The 22500-nt window shown below is 41.3% G+C and overlaps 1 protein-coding gene across 2 annotated transcripts in view; it reads left to right on the top strand.

Moving 5' to 3' along the window:
• The window catches only part of LOC135100807 (proton-coupled folate transporter-like), a 123459-nt gene that overhangs the window by 75017 nt on the left and 25942 nt on the right, over positions 1-22500 (top strand). For both annotated transcript variants that reach the window (XR_010268924.1, XM_064004153.1), the window contains one exon: positions 5695-5787. The gene's annotated coding sequence lies outside the window, so the exon portion shown is untranslated. Of the gene's footprint in view, positions 1-5694; positions 5788-22500 lie in introns of those variants that run through there.

The following is a 22500-nucleotide window of genomic DNA, read 5'->3' as shown; positions in this document are numbered from 1 at the left end:
GTGTGTGTGTGTGTGTGTGTGTGTGTGTGTGTGTGTGTGTGTGTGTGTGTGTGTGTGTGTGTGTGTGTGTGTGTGTGTGTGTGTGTGGTTGGGTGGCTGGCTGGGTGTGTGTGGGTGTGGGTAAGGATGTTTGTTGTGCAGCATTATTCTTATGAGATCCAAGCCATCTTTCACAAAAAAAAAGTGAAACGCAACACCTGTAGCTTGGGAGGAGCCGTTTATCTTTGCAACCCTGAGTCCTGAGTCCGGTCCTCAACCCCGATGGGACCTCTTCCCTCTGATGGTATCGGGATTATTTTTTATATTTTTTTCTCAACTTGATACTCTTTTTTATTGGCAGGAGCGGGAAGGAAAGGTAATAAATGCCCTCAAGGTTGCCACACCTACAGGAACGCGCCGCATCCTGCACGGGGAGAGTCATGAGTGTGAACGCGTCTCTCTGTTAGTGTATTTCCTCGTCGAATGGAAAAGTCAGCCAGCGTGGAGAGGTGTTCATTACTTTATAGCTGATTAATGGTTGGTTCAGGTGGTAACAGGTCACATCTGGCTGCTGCCAAGAACCACCGCTCGTGTATGTAAGTCGGCGACACATAAAAACAAGACCGTTAGTGTCGCGGAGAACCTGCTCCCCGCCCTCCCTATCTTCCCGCTCGTACTCTGGTGGCGTCCTCTACTCTTCACCATCCCTGTTTTTCCTTCCAGCACCCCATCTCTTCCCTCCGTCAATCCCAATTTTCCTTTTAATTTTCCACCCATCACCTCTCTTCTGGCCATCACTACTTTTTCCCTACATAATTTACAACCTCCATCACTCCTCTTCTTCCTCCTTTTTCCCCCAGTTTCCCTCCGTCACTTTACGTTTTCTAACATCTTGATCTCTTCCCTCCATCGACCCCTGTTTTCCCCTTCATCACTGCTGCTTTTCTCACTCCCACTCCTTTTTTCCCCCTACAACTTCTCACCCTTTTCCTCCGTTACTTTTATTTTTTTTTCCCCTCTATCATCCATCGCTCATTTTACTTCCATCACCACCTGTTCCCTCCATCATCCCATATTCCATCCCGTCACCGCCCATCCCCCCTTCAATTCACCTTCACAGTTATTCCGTTTTCCCTTCAGAACCCGTTTTCCCTCTACTAGTTTTTCCTTCATGACTCCTCCTCCCCCTTTCCCTGCGTCATTCCTTTCCCCTTCATCACTGCCCCTTTTTCCCCTCCATCATTTTTTTTTTCCCTCCTTGCCTTCCTGCCACGGCCGACCAAGGGATGATGGGCAGCAGGTGAAGTGAAGCGTCTCTCAAGGTCCGCGACATTGACTTAGGATGGTCCCCCAGGATCGTCCCTCTTTACCCTCCCAAGGTTACTCCAAGGATAGTGGTGGGCGACCTTTAAGTTTTCCTTCCTGGTTCTAATGATTGCGGTAAGATCCCCAACACGATTCTCAAGTTGTATTAACGGCTCAGTCACGTGTCTGTATAATATACCTTTAATCTGTACTTGTATTTATGTGCGTATCGCCCCTTTTTGCTCATACATGCCGCCCCTTATTTCTCGTGTACTTCTGGTCTTCCCCTATTGAAGATTCTCGTTTTTTTATTCTTTTTTTCTTTACTCATCCCGCAGCTACCGCCTTTCCTCATCTGGTCGGCAAGGCAAGGGAGGCGTGACCGAGGCCTTCGTGCGATACCTGATCCCTTGTTAGCTATCGACTAGTCATTGTTAGCATTGTGTTGTTGGTGCTAATGGGGTTTCTGTGCTCTTCTTTCTTTCTTCTCCCTTACCAGGTAGACAGAGGTACTGAGGTGCGGATATGCAAATGTTTGGCAAGCTTAGTTTCAATGGGAGATGTGTAGCGTTTTAGCGGTTGGTATTACGGAGGCTTGGTTTGACAGGGGTGGTGATGTGCGGATATGTGGATGTTTAACTGTGATGTTACCCTGTTTCTTGTTTAGTGTCTTGTGGATGTGTGGCTTTGTTAGCGTGGAATGTTGTCTTATGCGTGGTGTTGTTTCCCTTTTGTGTGGAGCAGTGTGGATGTGTCGATATTTTAACGTCTAAGTTTTTGGTTAGTGTCTGTGTGAAGTGACGTGGGTAAGTGGATGTTTTGGCTTGTAATATTGCCTTTTTGCGTGGAGTTCTTTTCCTATATGTGGAGTTTTCTGGCTGTGATTAAAGTTTGTGAGACCGTTGATGTGGTGTGAATGTGTGGGAGTCTAGCGTAAATATGTGGCATTGTTTTTTTTTTTTTTTTTTTTTATGTGTAGTTTTTGGCCATGTTTAAAGTGTGAAGACTTGATGTGGCGTGAATGTGTGGAAGTTTAACGTGATATAGCGCTAATACTTGAAGACGCGGCGTGAAAATAGATGTTTGTGGACGTAATATGACGATTTCGATGTGTAATGCTGGCTCCGTGCGTGGACATCATGTTGCGGTTAGAGTGTGGGCGTGGCGTGAGTGCGTGGGAGCCTGGCGTGGCGTGGCGTGTAGAGCGTCGAGGTGTGAAGATGCAGCGTTCAAGTAGGTGTTGGTGGGCATTGTTAGCAGTGAACTGAAGCGTGTCCCTCAATGTCAAGCTGCGTTGTCTTTGCCGATGACTGGTGCGAGTCACGATGCGAGGCCTGAGGGAAGGGAGAGGGAGGTGCGGGAGGACGGTGTGGGATGCAGTGTCTGTCTGTCCTTCGCTGCCTCCCTCTTTCTCTTGATCTTTTGCCCCTTTCTGTTATCTTGCATCCTTACGGGTTGTGGTTTTCTTGTTTCTTTCATTTTTGTTCTTTTTACTTTGGTCCTGCTTTTTATATGTATTATGTGTTTTTCTTTTCTCAATATTTTTTTTCTTTGTTTTCCTTATATATATGTTTTTTTTCAGTCAGTTTTCTTTTTTTTTTTCTTTCTTTTTTTCGCTTCTTTTTGGTTCTTCATTTTCTTTCTCCTTTATATATTGTTTTTCTTAGTTATTAGTTTTCGTCTTCCTCCTTCCTCCTTCTTCCTTCCTCCTCTCCTGTCCTCTCGTCTCCTCTCCCATCCCCTCCCCACCTCCCTTCCCTCAATACTACCTTCAAACTCTCCTAAGAAACAAGCCTCACCTTTCATTCACACATTGCACAAGTTTCCCCCATGCATTCTACCACTCACGGTAACCTTCCCTCTGGCCTAAGCATACGTGGGAGTCGCTGGAGGAAGTGGTGGCAGTTCAGGAGAGAAGGAGGGAGTCTAGTTGGGCGGGGATGTGGGCGTACCGCTTCAACGCCTGCCGGAAGACCCACCCCGCCCATTGCTTCACACATGGAGGAAGGGGAGGGGGTTGGAAATAGAGGGGAAGGGGTAGGGAGGAGAGGGGAAGGGAGGGTAGGTAGAGGAGCGGTTTCGTCATTCAGGAATTGAAGGTTTCTTGTCTCCCTTTTTTCCCCTTCCTCCTCCTCCTCCTCCTCCTCCTCCTCCTCCCTGTCTTTCCGTATTGGAAGCTTGTACTCATGATTTTCCCTTTTCTTCTTTTTTCTCTCTCTTTTTTTCCAACGGCTCATCTCAGGACTGGTAATGTTGCATCAGTTGAATTTTATAATGAAACTCCTCTCCTCTTATTTTTGTCCGATACTGCGTTTGTTGAAGGTTCTGATAAAATTATGGTATAATCTTAAAAGCAGGAAGGATTTATGTTGGGTAATATGTGGAAAAAGAGTGAAAAAAAATGTATGGGTATTTGTTGTATGTTGTACAGCACGATCAAGAGTATTGGGACGAGAATATTTAGAGATTGCTGCAAGAAGTATATATAAGAAAAGAAAAAAGAAAAAACAGTGAACAGAATATGAAAACTGCTCTTTGCCGGTCTCTCTCTCTCTCTCTCTCTCTCTCTCTGGTATACATAGTGTCATGTGGGAAACTCATGCCTGTCCCAGCGACCATCCGGATTCTGTATCGAGGCGGAGGAGCAGAAGAGTCCCCGCCTCTCTCCAGGATCCACAGATGGCAAAAAGACTGCTTCTCAGGCCGCAGCCACGCCCCTCTCCCACTCCCTCTCCCTCATCTCCTCGTCCCTCCCTCCCTTCTCTCTCTCTCTCTCTCTCTCTCTCTCTCTCTCTCTCTCTCTCTCTCTCTCTCTCTCTCTCTCTCTCTCTCTCTCTCTCTCTCTCTCTCTCCTAGCAAACTTTCTTTTTTTTTGTTTTATGTTGTGTCTTTTGTTTTTCCTCTCCGTGATCTTTCCTACTTACATCATTCATAAGAGTCTCCTCAATTTGTTTTCTCTCTGGCAGACTTGTTCTTTGTTTCTTCTTGGTGGTGTTGGGTTCGCTGGCTGTGTGTGTGTGTGTGTGTGTGTGTGTGTGTGTGTGTGTGTGTGTGTGTGTGTGTGTGTGTGTGTGTGTGATAATTTTGTGGGATTGATGTTTTTTATTTTTTTAATATATACTCTTTTTTTCTCCATGTTTTCCTTTTTTTTTTTCTCTATAATCGAGCATAGTTTCTCTTTTTTGGTAACATTCTTATAGGATTTTCTCTCTCTCTCTCTCTCTCTCTCTCTCTCTCTCTCTCTCTCTCTCTCTCTCTCTCTCTCTCTCTCTCTCTCTCTCTCTCTCTCTCTCTCTCTCTCTCTCTCTCTCTCTCTCTCTCTCTCTCTCTCTCTCTCTCTCTCTCACTCCCATTCTCTCTCTCTCTCTCTCTCTCTCTCTCTCTCTCTCTCTCTCTCTCTCTCTCTCTCTCTCTCTCTCTCTCTCTCTCTCTCTCTCTCTCTCTCTCTCTCTCTCTCTCTCTCTCTCTCTCTCTCTCTCTGACAAAAATTCTTCCATTCGCTGGACATTCTTATGAACAATACAGTTATCGTATTTGGTGAAGATGAGCAGTGAGATGCAATTCGTTGTGTGTGGAGTTCTTGTACGTGTCATCTGCCGGGTTATCTTACCGTAACTCAGGTAAAAAGGAGACCAGACACCCTCTGCCGTACAAATGTTCTTATTGTAGAAAAAAAATCAATTGTAACTTGTTAAATGAATTATTCAAGTCCGTAGGTTTACGCGAAGAATGAGACAAGCTGTGTGCCTCGCCTGGTTACCAAATATGCCGTAATTACTTCTTGGAAAAAAAAAAAAGTTCTGTAACCGGGGAGCAGCCAGCCGGTCAGCCAGGCCTCTCGGGAAGCAGCAGCCAACTAGTTCACCTCGCGGGGCCGCCCCTGCTCTTGGCCGGTTCCAACTTAGCCCCAATTAATATTCCTCGTGCCATCAAATAATTTCTTTGGGACCATTTTGCTGCACCATCACTGCCGGCCTTGAACGCTGCAGCACAGTCAGTAGGCCTCGTGTGTGCGATTTACACGTGTGCTGAGGGAACTTATCTTTCTCTAAATTGAAATTCATGCATCTTTCTGTTTTTTTTTTTTTTTTTTTTTTTTTTACGTAGTTATTGAAGTAAGAAGGATAAAGAACTAAAAATAGGAAGACAATGTAGGAAAATGTGAACCAGGTAAACGCCATTACGCCCACGTGTATTTTACTCACTCATTTTCTTATTTTTTGGTGTGTTTGCCCATGAGCACACAGTGACGCCTGAACATGTTACGGTTTTTTTCGCTCCATCACTTGCATTTTTTTTTAGATATTAATGTGTTGTTGTCATGCAGTCTCAGGCGCTGCACCAGCCACAGCACCAATCCTCCTGGTCCTCCTTTGACGTCCTAACACACTTTTCTACTTTTTCTTGCAGGCGTGGCTCTGCATCGCGTGTACCTGCTTTCCTGCGGGGCCAGCCTGGAGTGCTAGCGTTCACCTATCTCTGTGCTGAGTGGCCACAGGAAAGGTTGGTGGATGTTAACATTTAGTACTAATAATGTCGCCGTGTCACCGTCATTCCCTGAACAGTAAGTAAGGGTAGGCACTGAAGGCAATTGTCATTAACTGTCTTCTTTTTCTGTTGTTGATGTCGTTGTTGTTGTTGTTGTTGTTGTTGTTGTTGTTGTTGTTGTTTTGTTATTATTATTATTATTATTATTATTTCTATTATTATTATTATTATTATTATTATTTTTATTATTATTATTATTATTATTATTATTATTATGTTATTCAACGCTACTTACCATCTCTCTCTCTCTCTCTCTCTCTCTCTCTCTCTCTCTCTCTCTCTCTCTCTCTCTCTCTCTCTCTCTCTCTCTCTCTCTCTCTCTCTCTCTCTCTCTCTCTCTCTCTCTAGGTTTAGAAGCTAACTTGTAAGGAAATGGTTAGGAATTTGCACGTAGGCACGCAAAAGTCTTATCTTGGCAGCGCTTAACTTACTGGAGATGTTGTCAAGGTGCACTAGACATAATTAGGTAGACAGATAGGTAGATAAATAGAGTGGCGGATAGATGGATAAAGACCGAGAGATATAAAGGTAGATAGAGACATGTGTGTATTATTAACATTATTGTTATTATTGTTGTTGTTGTTGTTATTGTTGTTGTTGTTGTTGTTGTTGTTATTGTTGTTGCTGTTGCTGTTGTTACCTTTATTATTATTATTTGCTTTGCTATATACTATGATATTATTTCTTGCATGCTTGTACGCCAGATACCTAGTACAAGTGCACTCCTCTGTGGTGGTTGGCAGCGACGTATAACCTTTACGCCTCTCATCGCCTCACTCACCGTTAATTCAATAGTCCCAAATTGTTATACTAGACCCTTTTTTTTTTTTTTTTATCATGGGGAAACTGTAAACAATATTGCCTTGGCTGCCTGGATAAGAAGTGGAGTCGTCACCCTTGGTTGGATTCCTTTTGCTTTCCTCTTCCTTGCACTTCACTGAGACACATTTATTATTACTATTATTTTACTATTATTACTATTATTTTTTTCTTTCATCCAGGAACGGTGTTGGTGACAGGCTGAATAATATACTTTACTGTCTTTATCTGTATTACAAATTGAGGGTTTGGCTTATTTTGTTTTATAAATGTTCTTGTTTATTTGTTAGTTTGGGTGTATTGGGCTGTTTGTATTTATATTAACTATGGAAATAATAGTGTTGAATTTATTTTTATATATTTCTTGTTCATCCATTCGTTTGGTCTACTGGTATTCATTTTAGTAGTGGAAATGATAGCGTAGAAGTTTTTTCTGCTTATGTATCCGTTTGAATGAACCTTCTGGCATTTATTTATTTATTTCCGCATTTCCATTTTATTGTATGAATTTTTTTGCCTTATCTCTCAGACTAGATACGCTTTGCTATTTTATTTGTATTAACGTTGGAAATATCAGCGTATCATTGCTCAGGTTTACACATCAGCACTGCGCCAGAATGAAAGTCGACACACTCACTATTACACCAATCAGTCTGACGTGGAAATGAATATCAAGATCCTGTTCCTCATTCCACCACACGAGAAAAAAATTACCACCGTCCAGAAAAAAAAAAAATGAAAGGAAGAAGTCAAATTGTATCTATGCACAAGTGATCTTTACTGCAGTAGTGATACCAAACCATAAGTTAATACCTGTTATTGTATCGCGTTCAGTAATCTCAAGAACACCCCGACACAGAAGTGAAAGATTACCAAAGCACCAATCTTGCCTCATCAGCTCGCATTGCTCGTAATCTCCTTGGAAAATTGCTCAGTCCAAATTATTATAAAAAGATCGAATCATACGTAAAGCAACCCGTGCAGGTATTCCTTATTATTATTGTTATTTATGTATTTATTTTTTTATTTATTTGTCTTTTTTTTAAGGGTTACTCGACAAAGGCAACAAAATTAACAAAAAAGAAAGGAAAGAAAAAGGTCCTCTGAATACTATGCCCAGTTACACAGATGTGGTCAGCGTTCATACAAGCGTCGTGGGAATATGAATTAACACAGTAGTTACCTTCGGCAGTAGATAAACATTCACTCTTCGTGCTTGGAAAAAGTGTTACCTCATCATGATGTAGCGGTTGTCGCCTTGCTAATTGCGCCTCACGCCACCATGTGCCACCACCGGACGTCCCTACTTGCCCTGCTGACCCATCGCGTGTGTACGTGCTCTGACATCCCAGTAGCGGGGGGGAGGGGGAGAGAGAGAGAGAGAGAGAGAGAGAGAGAGAGAGAGAGAGAGAGAGAGAGAGAGAGAGAGAGAGAGAGAGAGAGAGAGAGAGAGAGAGAGAGAGAGAGAGAGAGTCGGGATTTGAAACCACTTCTTTTGTTATTTGAATTCTACACAGAGAGAAAACCAGCCGTTCATGTTAGTCAGTAGCCACACTATGAAGTATTTGGAGTTCGTATTCACGCCCATCAAGGAAGGCAGCGTGTTCTCAGCTCACCACACAGCTACTCGTATTTCTTTCAAGTCTTCCTGTCATTTTATGGATAACGTTTTTATGGAAACTGGTGCTTGTTGTTGCTGTGCTAATTTCAAACGAGTCTCTCTCTCTCTCTCTCTCTCTCTCTCTCTCTCTCTCTCTCTCTCTCTCTCTCTCTCTCTCTCTCTCTCTCTCTCTCTCTCTCTCTCTCTCTCTCTCTCTCTCTCTCTCTCTCTCTCTCTCACTTTTCGGCCTCATGATGCAAGGGAGATGCATCGCTTTTTAGTGTTTTAAGCTTTCAAATTTCTTTTGGAAACAGTAAATAATTAAAAAGGCAAAAGAGCCAACGAATTAGTAAATAAGTAAAAAGTAAACTTTTCGGAACCTTCATGGAAATTTGTTATGCTCGAAGAATTTTTCATGAGTGGAAGCACCGAGACAGATGGTATGTACGTCAAATAGATAATTAAGGGCGTGGTGAACAACATGGAGGTAGTTAGTAATTGTGCCCAGTTGACTTTGTAACCGTATTTCAAGGTGTGTACAAGTCTGTTTATTAATACATTTAATGGCTAGTGTGTAACGCGTCATGTGCTTGGAAAGGAAGATGCTCCTTTGATGCGAGTCACCTTGGGGGAGGTATGAGACTACTTACTGTCTTGCTGTGATACAGTTACGCAGGTATACTATAAGCAGCATTGAAAAATGTAGCCAGTTAAATAAGAAACCACGACTGCTGTTTTACAATATCGCTACAAAGAACTTCAGCATCCATGTGCACAGAAACAATGGAAATGACAAAGTAAAAAGAATTACAATTATCATAGATAAAATTCCACATTCAACATAGTGCGACACGAAGTCTGTGACCTCACCTCTGGCCGTAATTTCAGATGCATTGCACAAGCGAGAAGTTGCCAACAGCAGTGGAAAGCCTCAATAAGGAGAATAAGGCATGTGTGACGATAGGCGGAAAAGGAAGTGGAGCAGGCTTCTTTCCAGTGAAGGTTGTCTAAAGGCCGGGAGATCTTATGTGTTTGTGGTTGTTCAACATATTAATGGATGGTAAGGGAGGTTAAAGGGTTAAGGTACAAGGACTACAATAGTGTATGGAGGTCAGATACAATGGGAAGTGAGTCAACAAGTGAGTCGGCCGTTGTTTAAGGATGATGGAACATTTGTTATTGTAGTAAAGAAAACCCGCCAAGTCTGGACTCTGGATACAGGATCACCACCCCAAGAGAAAGAGGCAAGATCTTGTCCAGAGGCAGGAACAACAGTACCCGTAAATGTTGACGCTGCTCTCAAGGACTTCCCCTTGTGTCAGGATAGGTCTTGCTTTAATTGCCGTCTTGTTTGTTTCCTTCAGCTCCTTCGTAGAGAGACCAGGGCGTTGGAAACAAGAACACGTTGATGCCTGGCGATATAATGCGGCTAGAGAGATATCATAACTTATAATTCTAGTTATATTTCCTTTCCCAAAAAGTGATTCGTTGAGTACCACCTTGAATAAGGACGAACTTAACAGAACCAGTTATGGGAATTCATTGGATACGAAGTGCGGACGAAAACTTGTAGCGCTTCTTTATGCTGCAGAACCCATCCCCTCCACTACAGGCCATCGACATGGCCACCACGCACCTAAGGAGCTATTCGTTTGCCCCTAACACTCGTGCTTCCTAGCTTTCAGTAACTCTGAGTCCACCCATCGCCGGAAAAGAGAAAAGAACAGTTTATGTAAGGCCGAGGACGAAGGTGACGAACTATAACTTGTTTAGTTCGAAATTATAAAAAGAAAAAAAATAATAGCCTTCGCGAAATATACTTAGAATTGCATGTCGTCGTAAATCAAAGTCTAACGACTACATTGATTGAGAGACAGTGACCCCATCATCACGTAAGGTGTTCCCAGTTACTGTTGCTGTCGTTGAGGCATTATTAGCTGTAAGGAAGAACACGAAAAAAAAAACAAGAAACATCCCACTATGTTCTTTGTACGAGGAGGGGATGCAGTACCTTGCTCTGCCTGTATTCTGTTTTACTTTTTTTTTCAACAGATATCCTATACACCTACAGGTCTGCCTGATGTCTGTCCCCCCCCCTCTCTCTCTCTCTCTCTCTCTCTCTCTCTCTCTCTCTCTCTCTCTCTCTCTCTCTCTCTCTCTCTCTCTCTCTCTCTCTCTCTCTCTCTCTCTCTCTCTCTCTCTCTCTCTCTCTCTCTCTCTCTCTCTCTCTCTCTCTCTCTCTCTCTCAAATAACGTTTTGTAATGCTGATGAAAAAAAGTGCCATGAATAGATGATCCTCGGCATAGTAATCTGGCAGTCCTCAGGCCACAGTCCTGCAATCTTCGCCCAGCATACTAATGTGATTGAAATGATACGCAATAGTTTCGCGTTCATCCGACTCACAAGTTGTTAGGCATCACCATACCGGGCGTGGTGATGATGTGCAACAAACATCAACGCCGCGTTACTGATAGACTCAGTTAATTCTGTCTCCATCATGCAATGCCTTGGTATCCTTTGTTACATTTTTTTATTACTTCGTTAAAAACTGTAATTGCTCGCTCTTATGTGTGTCAATAGTATGTGTGTGTGTGTGTGTGTGTGTGTGTGTGTGTGTGTGTGTGTGTGTGTGTGTGTGTGTGTGTGTGTGTGTGTGTGTGTGTGTGTGTGTGTGTGTGTGTGTGTGTGTGTGACGAATGAATACACACGTGAGTGGGTGTAGTACAATATGTAGAAGAATTACTAATGTGTTTGATATTCTTCACACACACACACACACACACACACACACATACACACACACACATACACACACACACACACACACACACACACACACACACACACACACACACACACACACACACACACACACACACACACACACACACGAAATATAAGAAAATAAGGGAAGCTGCAAGAGACCCTCAGGTCTACACCTAGCATTTCCTGCATAAAACAAACCTACTAATTTCCAACTATCATCCTCATCCATGAATTTTTCGAATTTTTTGAAGCTCCCTAATGACTCGGCACTAACGCCTGACTCAAGTCGATTCTATTCATCCACCACTATTTGAGAACCTATTCCTACTTTTTTTTTATATAAATTTATCAAGCTTGAATCCATTATTTCTTGCTGTAACATAACTGACTTTAAAGGTTTTGCCTATGCCACTCTTGTTATAGCCTATGCCATTTAAAGACGTCTGTCAGATCCCCTCTTAACCTGTGCCTCTCTAGGGAATGTAAATTTAAAAGCTTCATTCTCTTTTCGAAAACTGAAGCATTTTAAGTATACATTCATTAGAGACAGGGGATGGTGCCACCAAAGCTCAATAATTCTCCTTCATCTCAGACCTTCATTAACCCTCGTAGTGTAATTGTTTTGTTTTCCTTGCTGCGTGTGTTAGAGATGCGTTACAGGTTCACACGCCCAGACTGGTAATGAGAGTGTTGGCACGTGGAGACTGGCACGTACATTCTGATGAATTTAATTTTTCTACATCCTGCACCTTGTTATATATATATATATATATATATATATATATATATATATATATATATATATATATATATATATATATATATATATATATATATATATATATATATATATATATATTTATATATATATATATATATATATATATATATATATATATACTTTATTGTTTTGTTGTTGCTCTTATCATTATTTTTATCATTATCAATACTGTTATTATTATTATTATTATTATTATTATTATTATTATTATTATTATTATTATTATTATTATTATTATTATCATTATTATTATTGTTGTTGTTGTTGTTGTTGTTGATTTTGTTGTTGTTTTTGTTGTTGTTGTTGTTGTTGTTATTACATAAGAACATAAGAACATAAGAAATAAGGGAAGCTGCAAGAAGCGACCAGGCTTACACGTGGCAGTCCCTGTATGAAACACTCCTACCTATTTCCATCTGTTATCCCCATCCATAAACTTGTCTAATCTTCTCTTAAAGCTCTCTAGTGTCCTGGCACTAACTACATGATTACTGAGTCCGTTCCACTCATCTACCACTCTATTTGAGAACCAATTTTTTCCTATCTCCTTCCTAAACCTAAATTTTTCAAGCTTGAACCCGTTATTTCTTGTTCTACCTTGGTTGCTGATCCTAAGAATTTTGCTTACATCTCCCTTGTTATAACCCCTATACCACTTAAAGACTTCTATCAGGTCCCCTCTTAACCTACGTCTCTCTAGAGAATGTAAATTTAACCGCTTCAACCTCGCTTCGTAAGGAATACTCCTCATCCCCTGGATCCTTTTAGTCATTCTCCTCTGTACTGATTCTAATAGACCTATATCTTTCCTGTAATGTGGGGACCAGAACTGCACAGCGTAGTCTAGATGAGGTCTGACCAGCGCCAAGTATAACTTTAATATTACTTCCGGCCTTCTACTTTTAACACTCCTAAAAATGAATCCTAGTACCCTATTTGCCTTGTTTCTGGCTTCTATGCATTGTTTCCCTAGACGGAGTTCAGAGCTAACTATTACTATATTACCATGAACACGATCAGTGTCACTTCCGATACTACCACTACTACTACTACTACTACTGTTAATGATGATGGTAATGATAATACTACTACTACTACTACTACTACTACTACTACTACTAATAATAATAATAATAATAATAACAACAACAACAGCAATAATAATACTACCGTAACTAATATCACTACCGCCATCACCACACCACCAACACTACTGCCACTGTTACTGCCGGCACTACCACAACAATAAGAACTACTATTCCTTTTATCACATTTTTCCCTATTAACACCACACACAGACACACATAAAAAAAAAAAAAAAAAAAAGCTCTTGAAAATCTGCTGGAAAAAAGTAATTCATCTTTCCTGACCTTCTCCTGTATTTCCTCCCCGTTTCTCCCTCCCTCTTCCACCCTTCCTGTCCCTGACCTCTGCCCCTTGCTTCCTCCCCTTTGGTCTCCCCGGGGATTTTTGGATAGGCTCATGTTTTTTTCAGCTCCTTAACTCTCGTCTTTCTAATATAGTGTGTGTGTGTGTGTGTGTGTGTGTATGTGTGTGTGTGTGAGAGAGAGAGAGAGAGAGAGAGAGAGAGCTGGAGGATAGTGTTGGCCGTGGAGCTAGTGATAATAACAGAATGAGGGAACGAACCCTTAAGCAATTGTCACACTGGTAAATAGAAGCACTGCCGAGAGCCTTGTTCTGATTCTCTCCCCTTCCCACGTACACAGATGCTGCTAACGGTAAATAATGCAGTTTTATCACCTGCCTCATTCCTTACGTTCCTGTTTGTCACCTGCCTCATTCCTTGTGTTCCTGTTTGTCGCCTGCCTCATTCCTTGCGTTCCAGTTTTGTTTCCAGTCTCATTCCTTACGTTCCTGTTTGTCGCCTGCTCTCATTCCTTGCGTTCCAGTTTTGTTTCCAGTCTCATTCCTTACGTTCCTGTTTGTCGCCTGCCTCATTCCCTACTTTCCAGCTACCCTCTACAGATGCATCAGGAGGACGGTTGGAAAGGAATTTAATTACTGCTAAAGAACTGGAATATGATAATAAGGTGATGAAACTGGAATGTATGGAATAAGGTACATGTCTTGAAGGGAACGAAGGAATTGTTAAAACTGGAACGTAGGGAATTGACTGATAAAGCGTAAGGTATGAGTGATAAAAGTGTAATTTAAGGAATGAGGTAGGTGATAGAATTAGAACATGGGGAGTGAAACAACTGGTAAAACTGGAATGAAAGGATTGAAACAGGTAAAACTGAGACGTTGTAAGTAAAAACAAATGATGAGGTTGAAAGGAAATGAAAGAAACAAACCTGTAACGTGGAAATTATACAAATGATAAAGCCAGAACGGTCGATGGCAGTTTACAAGAAAATATCGTCACGAAGAGGGAAATGAAATGAGCAAATGGAGACCTGAAGACGTGACGAAAGGCTGCGGGAAAAGGTGAGATAAATCGAATACCGTAGAGGTTAAAAGTTAAGATTTATGAATAAAAACCTTACTGTGGGTCAAAGACACGGACGACGTAAAGAAAGGAGAAAAAAGTCGAAGGAAATTGTGAATAAGCATCTTTGAGAGAGACGAAGAGTGTTTTGCTGAAGGACATGGAAAGACATGTAAGGAGATGGAAACAGACTTGGATTCATAAACGCCTTGGACACTCATTCGGATTGTTTTCAAAGGGTGCAGAAACGATTTGTGCTGTTCTCATACGTGACTTTCTTACTGACAGTGTAGAATCCTTGTTAAACTATCACTAGAGAGAGAGAGAGAGAGAGAGAGGAGAGAGAGGAGAGAGAGAGAGAGAGAGAGAGAGAGAGAGAGAGAGAGAGAGAGAGAGAGAGAGAGAGAGTCTTGACAACCATAATAACTTCCACTATAGCCTGGTAAAAAGCAGTCGAGGTAGGGCACATGAAACACCGCAAGGTTCATATGGTACGCCTGTTGTGGGAAGAGGAGCGGGAACCAGTAAGGAGAGAGAGGACAAGACCAAAGAAGTGGATGAAAAACAAGACAGCAGATGAGTTGGGCAAACAGAGGTCCCGGGGAGATGGAAGGTGGTTGTGTTGTGAGGCAAGACGTCGTGGGTGTGCAGCTGTGGGCATGAAACGGTTGCAAGATACGAATATTATAGTGAAATTTATATGCCCCTTTTTTCCACCGTACTTGACTTTAGTGTGCAGGTCAAGGCGGTTTACTTATATTGTGAATAATAACAATTCAAGTGTTGTTTTAAAAGACTGACGCTTGCGGGCAGTCAGATGCAATTTGGGGCTTTACGACAGAATAAAGACGTGCTTGAGGCTAATCCTGTGCAGCAAAACTTACTCGTAAAATGTCATAGCTTCCTCGTGCGTCGTTTTACTACCACGCAGACAACTGATAGAAAATAGTGGAGGAAAAATTAATATAATAAGTCTTAGTAAATTTTTTTGGGGGGAGGTTTTTCACATGCAGGTCTAAAAGTCGTGAGAAAAGCTGTGTGTGTCGAGGAGCGAGGAAGGGCGGCCTTGGAGCTCCTCGCGGCAGGGAGAACATGCAAATAAATAAACGACAAACATTGGCGTCATGGGATTCCCCTCTTTCTGATTAGGACCACAGTGACTTCTCTTTCTATACGATTAATAAGTACTTGTTTTCCTCCTCCTCCTCCTCCTCCTCCTCCTCCTCCTCCTCCTCCTCCTCCTCCTCCTCCTCCTCCTCCTACTCCTCCTCCTCCTCCTCCTCTTCCTTTTTAGCATTAGTTGCACATAACCTTCGTAGCTGGGGACGAAAGATCTAGTGCTGCTTCATCCTTTTTTTTTTTTTCTTTATCTTCCTCCTCCTCCTCCTCCTCCTCCTCCTCCTCCTCCTCCTCCTCATCCACTCCTGCTTTCCGTTCCGTCCCACCTCATTGACATTCTCGTGCATCTGTCTTTGCATTATGGGTGGGCAGGGACGTTGCTTGGGCGGGGTGAGGGCGATGTGTTGTGGTGTCCCCCATGGCCTCGTGGAGTGTTGTCTGCGGAGGAAGTGTCATCGTCTTTGCAGGTGGTGGTGTTACGTGGCCTGTATCTTGTGGCCTTTTTTTTTTTCTTTTTTTTTTGTATTTATTTGTTTATTTATCTAGATATTTATTTACTTGTCTTTTTCTCTATCTATGGTTTTATCTATTTGTTTTTTGTATGTTTATATGTATGTGTTTTTATTTATTTATAATTTTTTTTTATTTATTTATTTATTTATTTATTTATTTTATTTTATTTATTTATTTATTTATTTATTACTCGTGGAGCCCGTTGGCTAAGGGTGTTCAAAAAATATATGCAAAAATGTTCCCTCAATCGCTGTTCCCTAAAAAGAATAGAGAGAGAGAGAGAGAGAGAGAGAGAGAGAAGGGAGGAGAGAGAGAGAGAGAGAGAGAGAGAGAGAGAGAGAGAGAGAGAGAGAGAGAGCGAAGTTCCATTCCGTCAAGTTAGCCAGTTTAGTTCATGTGCCTCGATGCTCCCTTCTTGAAATATTCCCTGGTTATTATTTGCATTGGTCTCACAGGTATTCAGTTTTTTTTTTTTTTTTTTTACGTTAAAATTCTCTCTCTCTCTCTCTCTCTCTCTCTCTCTCTCTCTCTCTCTCTCTCTCTCTCTCTCTCTCTCTCTCTCTCTCTCTCTCTCTCTCTCTCTCTCTCTCTCTCTCTCTCATGATTCCTGTTTTCTTTAATTGCATGTACGTTTCTGAGTGTAGCATTCCGATGTGTTTCTTCATAGGCTCCTTCTTTCATTCGTTCGTTCATTTATTTATTTTTACCTTTGATTTTCTCTTCATGTAGGCGTTTATTGTTTTGTTTTCTTTACTTGTCGTTCGTTACTTTTACGTTTATTTTAAATTTATCACATGCCTTTTTCCTTACTCTTTTCTCTTTTCATTTATTCGTTAATTGTCTTCATTCATCTTTCTTATCTCTGTCTCACCTATTACCACTTTTTTTTTTTTTTTACATATTCTTATGTCTGTTTCCTTTTGTATCTTTCTTCCGTCCTCTACCTCCTTTCTTTTTCTCTTATTTTCTTCCACCTTCCATCTTAAGCTTTCTATAATCTTTTCAACTCTCTATCACCCTTCGTTTTTTGCCTTTTTCTTCCCCATCTTCAATCACAAACTTCCCACGTTCCCTCCACGGCTCTCTCACTTTCTTCATGCTTTATCTTCCTTCTTTTTTCCTTCTTTTCTGTCCACCTTCCACTTTTTAAGCTTTCTTTTAAATTTTGAACTGTCCACCTTCTTTCGTTTTTGTTTCTTTCTCCCCAACTTCCTTCATAAGCTTCCCACGTTCCTTCCTCTCTATCCCTCCGTTTTTTCTCCCTCCCACCCACACCTTCCCACACTTTTCCGCAGCCGAGGTTTGCATGTTGTAAAGGGCAGGTATATTTGGACCCCGCTACACGCACTCTGTCGAAGGCCAACCAGGTATCACTCGATCCCCCACAGAAGTACGCACAATAATTTGCAAGCGTGTAGGATGAACCGGCCTTTTATAATCGTAGTCAAAAGTCGTGTATAGTCTTAGTCCCGTATTCTGAAACGCTTTGCTGTCAACACTACTTTGCTGTCATCGCTACTATTTTCAAAGGCCACATAGATGATTTGCTGGGTTCTCAAGAGTGTTTCTCCTGTTGATAGTGTAGAAGTCTTGTTAATCTGTCACTAGAAACATAAAAACCTCCTTAAAAACCTGTGTAACTTCAATTAATGCCTTTTGAAAGTAGGTACTGGCAGAAGTGTTTCAGAATAAGGGCCGTACTTCACTGTGTTTTGCCTTTTGCTTCAGTTTTGAGTCCTTTGATCTTAGAATCTGTCAGCTGATTCTTAGCCTTATGCTGCTTGACTATTTCATGATTACAACTTCCTTAGACTTTTTTTTTTTTTTTGTACTGTAGTCTTTTTCAATAATTCTGTCTTTGTTTTTTTTATGTCCATGCAAAAAAAAAAAAAAAAAAAAAAAAAATATATATATATATATATATATATATATATATATATATATATATATATATATATATAATATATATATATATATATATAGATATTATATATATATATATATATATACACAGTGCTGTGAATGTTAGCAAAGAACGACTGTAGCAGCAAGAGGGTTAAGACTTAGAGGAAACAGAGAGCATCGTGGGAGTGAGTTCATCAGGTTACTGTGCGGGGCATTCTGTGTGAAGTCTGTGCTATTAGTGAAGCTTTCTCTCCTATTTGCTTTTTGCTGCATAGTTACGTGAAGATGGCATATGTTTTACTCTCTCTCTCTCTCTCTCTCTCTCTCTCTCTCTCTCTCTCTCTCTCTCTCTCTCTCTCTCCTCTCCTCTCTCTCTCTCTCTCTCTCTCTCTCTCTCTCTCCTCTCTCTCTCTCTCCTCTCTCTCTCTCTCTCTCTCTCTCTGTGTGTGTCTCTCTCTTCCTTACCATTCCAACCTTTTTATCCATCCTCCCTCCTTCCTTTCCTCCCCCCCTTCCTCCCCCTTTTCTCACTCTCCCCTGCAGGCCTTCTTTGTTCACGTACGTCTACTTCCGTGTCGAAGTGAATCTCACGAGCTCAGGTTCCCCGTCTGTCCCGGCAAAGAGAGAAGATTCAGCGGGACTTTTACCTCCCTTTTATTTTTATATTTTTTCATGCGGGGAAGATGCGCAGCCACATGACTAGAACATCCAGGGCCCTAAAACCTTGCAACCAACCCGCTCGGCGGCTTACTGGTTTGTTGGTGTTGAGCCTCATCCAGTTTACTCACCGTAATGCTACAGATCATCTTCTTTGTTTGTAAGAGTCTAGATGGGTTTCTTCTGGCTGAGTGGTGTGTATTTGCTCAAAGGAAGCTAAGGCACTAACTAAACTAACATTTTTCATTATTCAAGTATTATACAGGCAGGATACTTTCAGCAAGACATGCTTCTTATTTATCGTCCAGGGCACTAAATCCTGCTTGGAATTCAGTTTAGGCTGCTGTGCGCACAAAAGCTTTGCATGTCACTCTCAACATGTATTCTTGTTAGGTTAGATTAGGTTAGTATCCCAAATAATTTCACTGAGCTTAGACTACTGACTATATTTAGATCTCGAGAAAATATCCACAAAAAAAAAAATATGTCCTTGCGCCTTACGGTATTAATTAGAAGTTCTGAGAGTTTATTATTTAGGTAAAAAAGAAAAAAAAAGGTGTGGTCGACAAGAACTGGTCCTGTGCTGCGGACACTCCCACCACCATGGCTGTCAGGCAGACATTCTCGGCAGTATTCAAGGATGATGGTAGTGTAGTACTTCACACCTTGATTTCCAGGAATCACTTTTGCTTGCATGCCATGTACGGGGAGGAGGAATAACGTGTGCGTGGGAACGAGGATGTAAAAGAGAAGCAGGCAGAAAATTAAGTGTAATGGAGAACATAGAGAAACTTCCTAAGAATGGTATTGTTTACAGAGTGAGACTGATGCAGCCACTTCAGAATTACAAACATTTGTATGTAGATAAAGCATAAAAAAGTCATGTTCAGACAAAATAAACAGGATTACCAGTCAAGTCATGTTTAAGGAAGTTGCCGCCTACTGATCAAGCATTGTGTAATCTTAGCTTATCCCTGACCACCTCCTGTTTTAATATTGCGTCAGAGTGTAAAGCAAGAGGAATTGGGATTGAATTTAGATCTCGTTACTCTCGTCAGTTTATTTCTCAGGTAAATCTCATCTTAAGATGAGATGTGCTTTCTGTTTTGTCAAAAAAAAATTTGCGCGAGAAAATTTCAACCTGGGGTTTATATGATGATTGCAATGAGACAGCTACACAGGTGGCTGTTGGTGTTGTACTGTTTAGCGCACTTGACTCACAACTCTGAAGTCCTCGGTCAGAATCTCAGATAGAATGAAGAGAGTTTGGGTTGACTCCTGTAACACTGCAGCCCTTATTCCCTCGGAAGAGGATAGGTATGGGACGTAAGCCGAGTTTTTTAGAGGGGCACCGGCCAAGAGCAACAAAATTGCAATTAAAAAAAGGTCCACTGAGGTGCCGGTCCACAAACAGAATCGGAAGCGGCAGTCAAAAATTACAGGATAAGTGTCTTGAAACCTGTCTTTTTGAAAGAGTTCAAGTCATAGAAAGGTGGAAATACAGAAGCAGGCAGAGAGTTCCAGAGTTTACCAGAGAAAGAGATGAATGACTGAGAATACTGGTTAACTCTTGCATTAGGTGAACAGAATAGAGGTGAGAGAGAGAAGAAAGTCTTGTGCAGCGAAGCCGCTGAAGGAGGTGAGATATACAGTTAGCAAGATCGGAAGAGCAGTTAGCATGAAAATAGCAGTAGAAGATAGCAAGAGATGCAACATTGCCGCATTGAGAAAGAAGCTGAAGACAGTCAGAGGAGAGGAATTGATAAGACGAAAAGCTTCTGATTCCACCCTGTCTAAAAGAGCGGTATGAGTGGAATCCCCAGATTTACTCCATACATGGACGGATAAGGGTAAGAAAAACTGGCGGAGACGACTCAGAACGCTTAATTTCATAGAGACCGTTTTAGCTAGAGATGAGATGTGAAGTTTCCAATATATATCAATGACTTGGATATTGGAGTTAATAGTAATGTTAGTAAATTTGCGGATAACACAAAGATAGGTAGATTAATTAGGTAAGAATCGGATGCCATCACTTTGCAGGCAGATTTAGATAGGATGAATGAATGGACGCTCAGATAGCAAATGCAATTTATTATCAACAAGTGCAAAGTACTTAGCGTAGGTAGAGCGTAGGTAGAGGAAACCCACACAGTAGGTACACAATAAACAACGAAACTCTGGTAGGTTCAGGATACGAAAAGGATTTAGGAGTTATAGTTAGCTCTGAACTCCGTCTAGGAAAGCAATGCATAGAGGCCAGAAATAGGGCAAATAGGGTATTAGGATTAATTTTTAGGAGTGTTAAAAGTAGAAGGGCCGAAGTAATATTAAAGTTATCTAGACTACGCTGTGCAGTTCTGGTCCCCACATTACAGAAAGGATATAGGTCTATTAGAATCAGTACAAAGGAGAATGACTAAAAGGATACAGGGGAGGGGAGTATTCCTTACGAAGCGAGATTGAAGCTGTTAAATTTAATTTATATTCTTTAGAGAGGCGTAGGTTAAGAGGGGACCTGATAGAAGTCTGTAAGTGGTATAAGGGTTGTAACAAGTGGGATGTAAGCAAAATTCTTAGGATCAGCAACCAGGACAGAACAAGAAATAATGGGTTCAAGCTTGGAAAATTTAGGTTTAAGAAAGAGATAGGAAGAAATTGGTTCTCAAATAGAGTGGTTGATGAATGGAATCATGTTGTTAGTGCTAAGACATTAGGGAAATTTAAGAGAAGATTAGACGGGTTTATGGATGGAGATGATAGGTGGAAATAGGTAGGTATATTTCATACAGGTACTGCCACGTGTAAGCCTGGTGGCTTCTTGCAGCTTCCCTTATTTCTTATGTTCTTATGTTCTTATGTTCTTATGTTTAGATTATAAGTAAAAGGACAGACCGAGGGTGTCCAGTGTAGAAGAGGGAGACAGTTGAGTGTCATTGAAGAAGAGGGGTCAATTTTCTGGAAATTTGTGTCGAGTTGATAGATGGATGAATTGAGTTTTTGAGTCGTTTAACAAAAATAAGTTTGCTCTTCGCCAATCAGAAATTTTAGAGAGATCAGAAGTCAGGCGTTCTGTGGCTTCCGTGCGTTAACTGTTTACCTCCTGAAGGGTTGGACGTCTTCGAAAAAAACGTGGAAAGGTGCAGGATGGTATCATCAGCGGAGGAGCGGATAGGACAAGAAGTTTGGTTTAGAATATCATTGATGAATAATAAAAAGAGAGTGGATGACAGGACAGAATCCTGAGGAATACCACTGTTAATAGATTTAGGAGAAGAACAGTGACCGTCTACCACAGCAGCAATAGAACGGTCAGAAAGGAAACTTGAGATGAAGTTACAGAGAGAAGGATAGAAGCCATAGCAGGGTAGTCTGGAAATCGAAGCTTTGTGCCAGACTTTATCAAAAGCTTTTCATATGTCTAAGGCAGCAGCTAAAGTTTCACCAAAAATCTCTAAAAAGAGGATGACCAAGGCTCATTAAGGAAAGCCAGATCACCAGTAGAGAGGCCTTAACGGAACCCATACTGGCGATCAGATAGAAGGTTGTGAAGTGATGTATGTTTAAGAATCTTCCTGCTGAGGATAAATAAAAAAAAAAACTCTAGATAGGAAGGAAATTAAAGCAGATAGATAGGGCCTTAACGGAACCCATACTGGCGGTCAGATAGAAGGTTGTGAAGTGATGGATGTTTAAGAATCTTCCTGCTGAGGATAAATAAAAAAAAATCTTTAGATAGGTAGGAAATTAAAGCAACAGAACGGTAGTTTGAGAAATTAGAACGGTCACCTTTTTTAGGAACAGGCTGAATGTAAGCAAACTTCCAGCAAGAAGAAAAGGTAGATGTAAGAGTTTGACTAGGCAGGTGCAAGCACGGAGAACAACGGGAGGGACCCCCATCAGGCCCATAAGCCTTCCAAGGGTTTAGGCCAGCGAGGGAATAGAAAACATCACTGCAAAGGATTTTAATGGTAGCATGAAGTAGTCAGAGGGTGGAGGAGAGGCAGAAACAAGCCCTGAATCATCCAAGGTACAGTTTTTAGCAAAGGTTTGAGCTA

The sequence above is a fragment of the Scylla paramamosain genome, chromosome 5 (assembly GCF_035594125.1).
Source record: "Scylla paramamosain isolate STU-SP2022 chromosome 5, ASM3559412v1, whole genome shotgun sequence".
Lineage (NCBI taxonomy): Eukaryota > Metazoa > Arthropoda > Malacostraca > Decapoda > Portunidae > Scylla > Scylla paramamosain.
The sequence above is the reverse complement of the archived record's forward strand: the minus strand, read 5'-3'. Positions and strand labels throughout refer to the sequence as shown.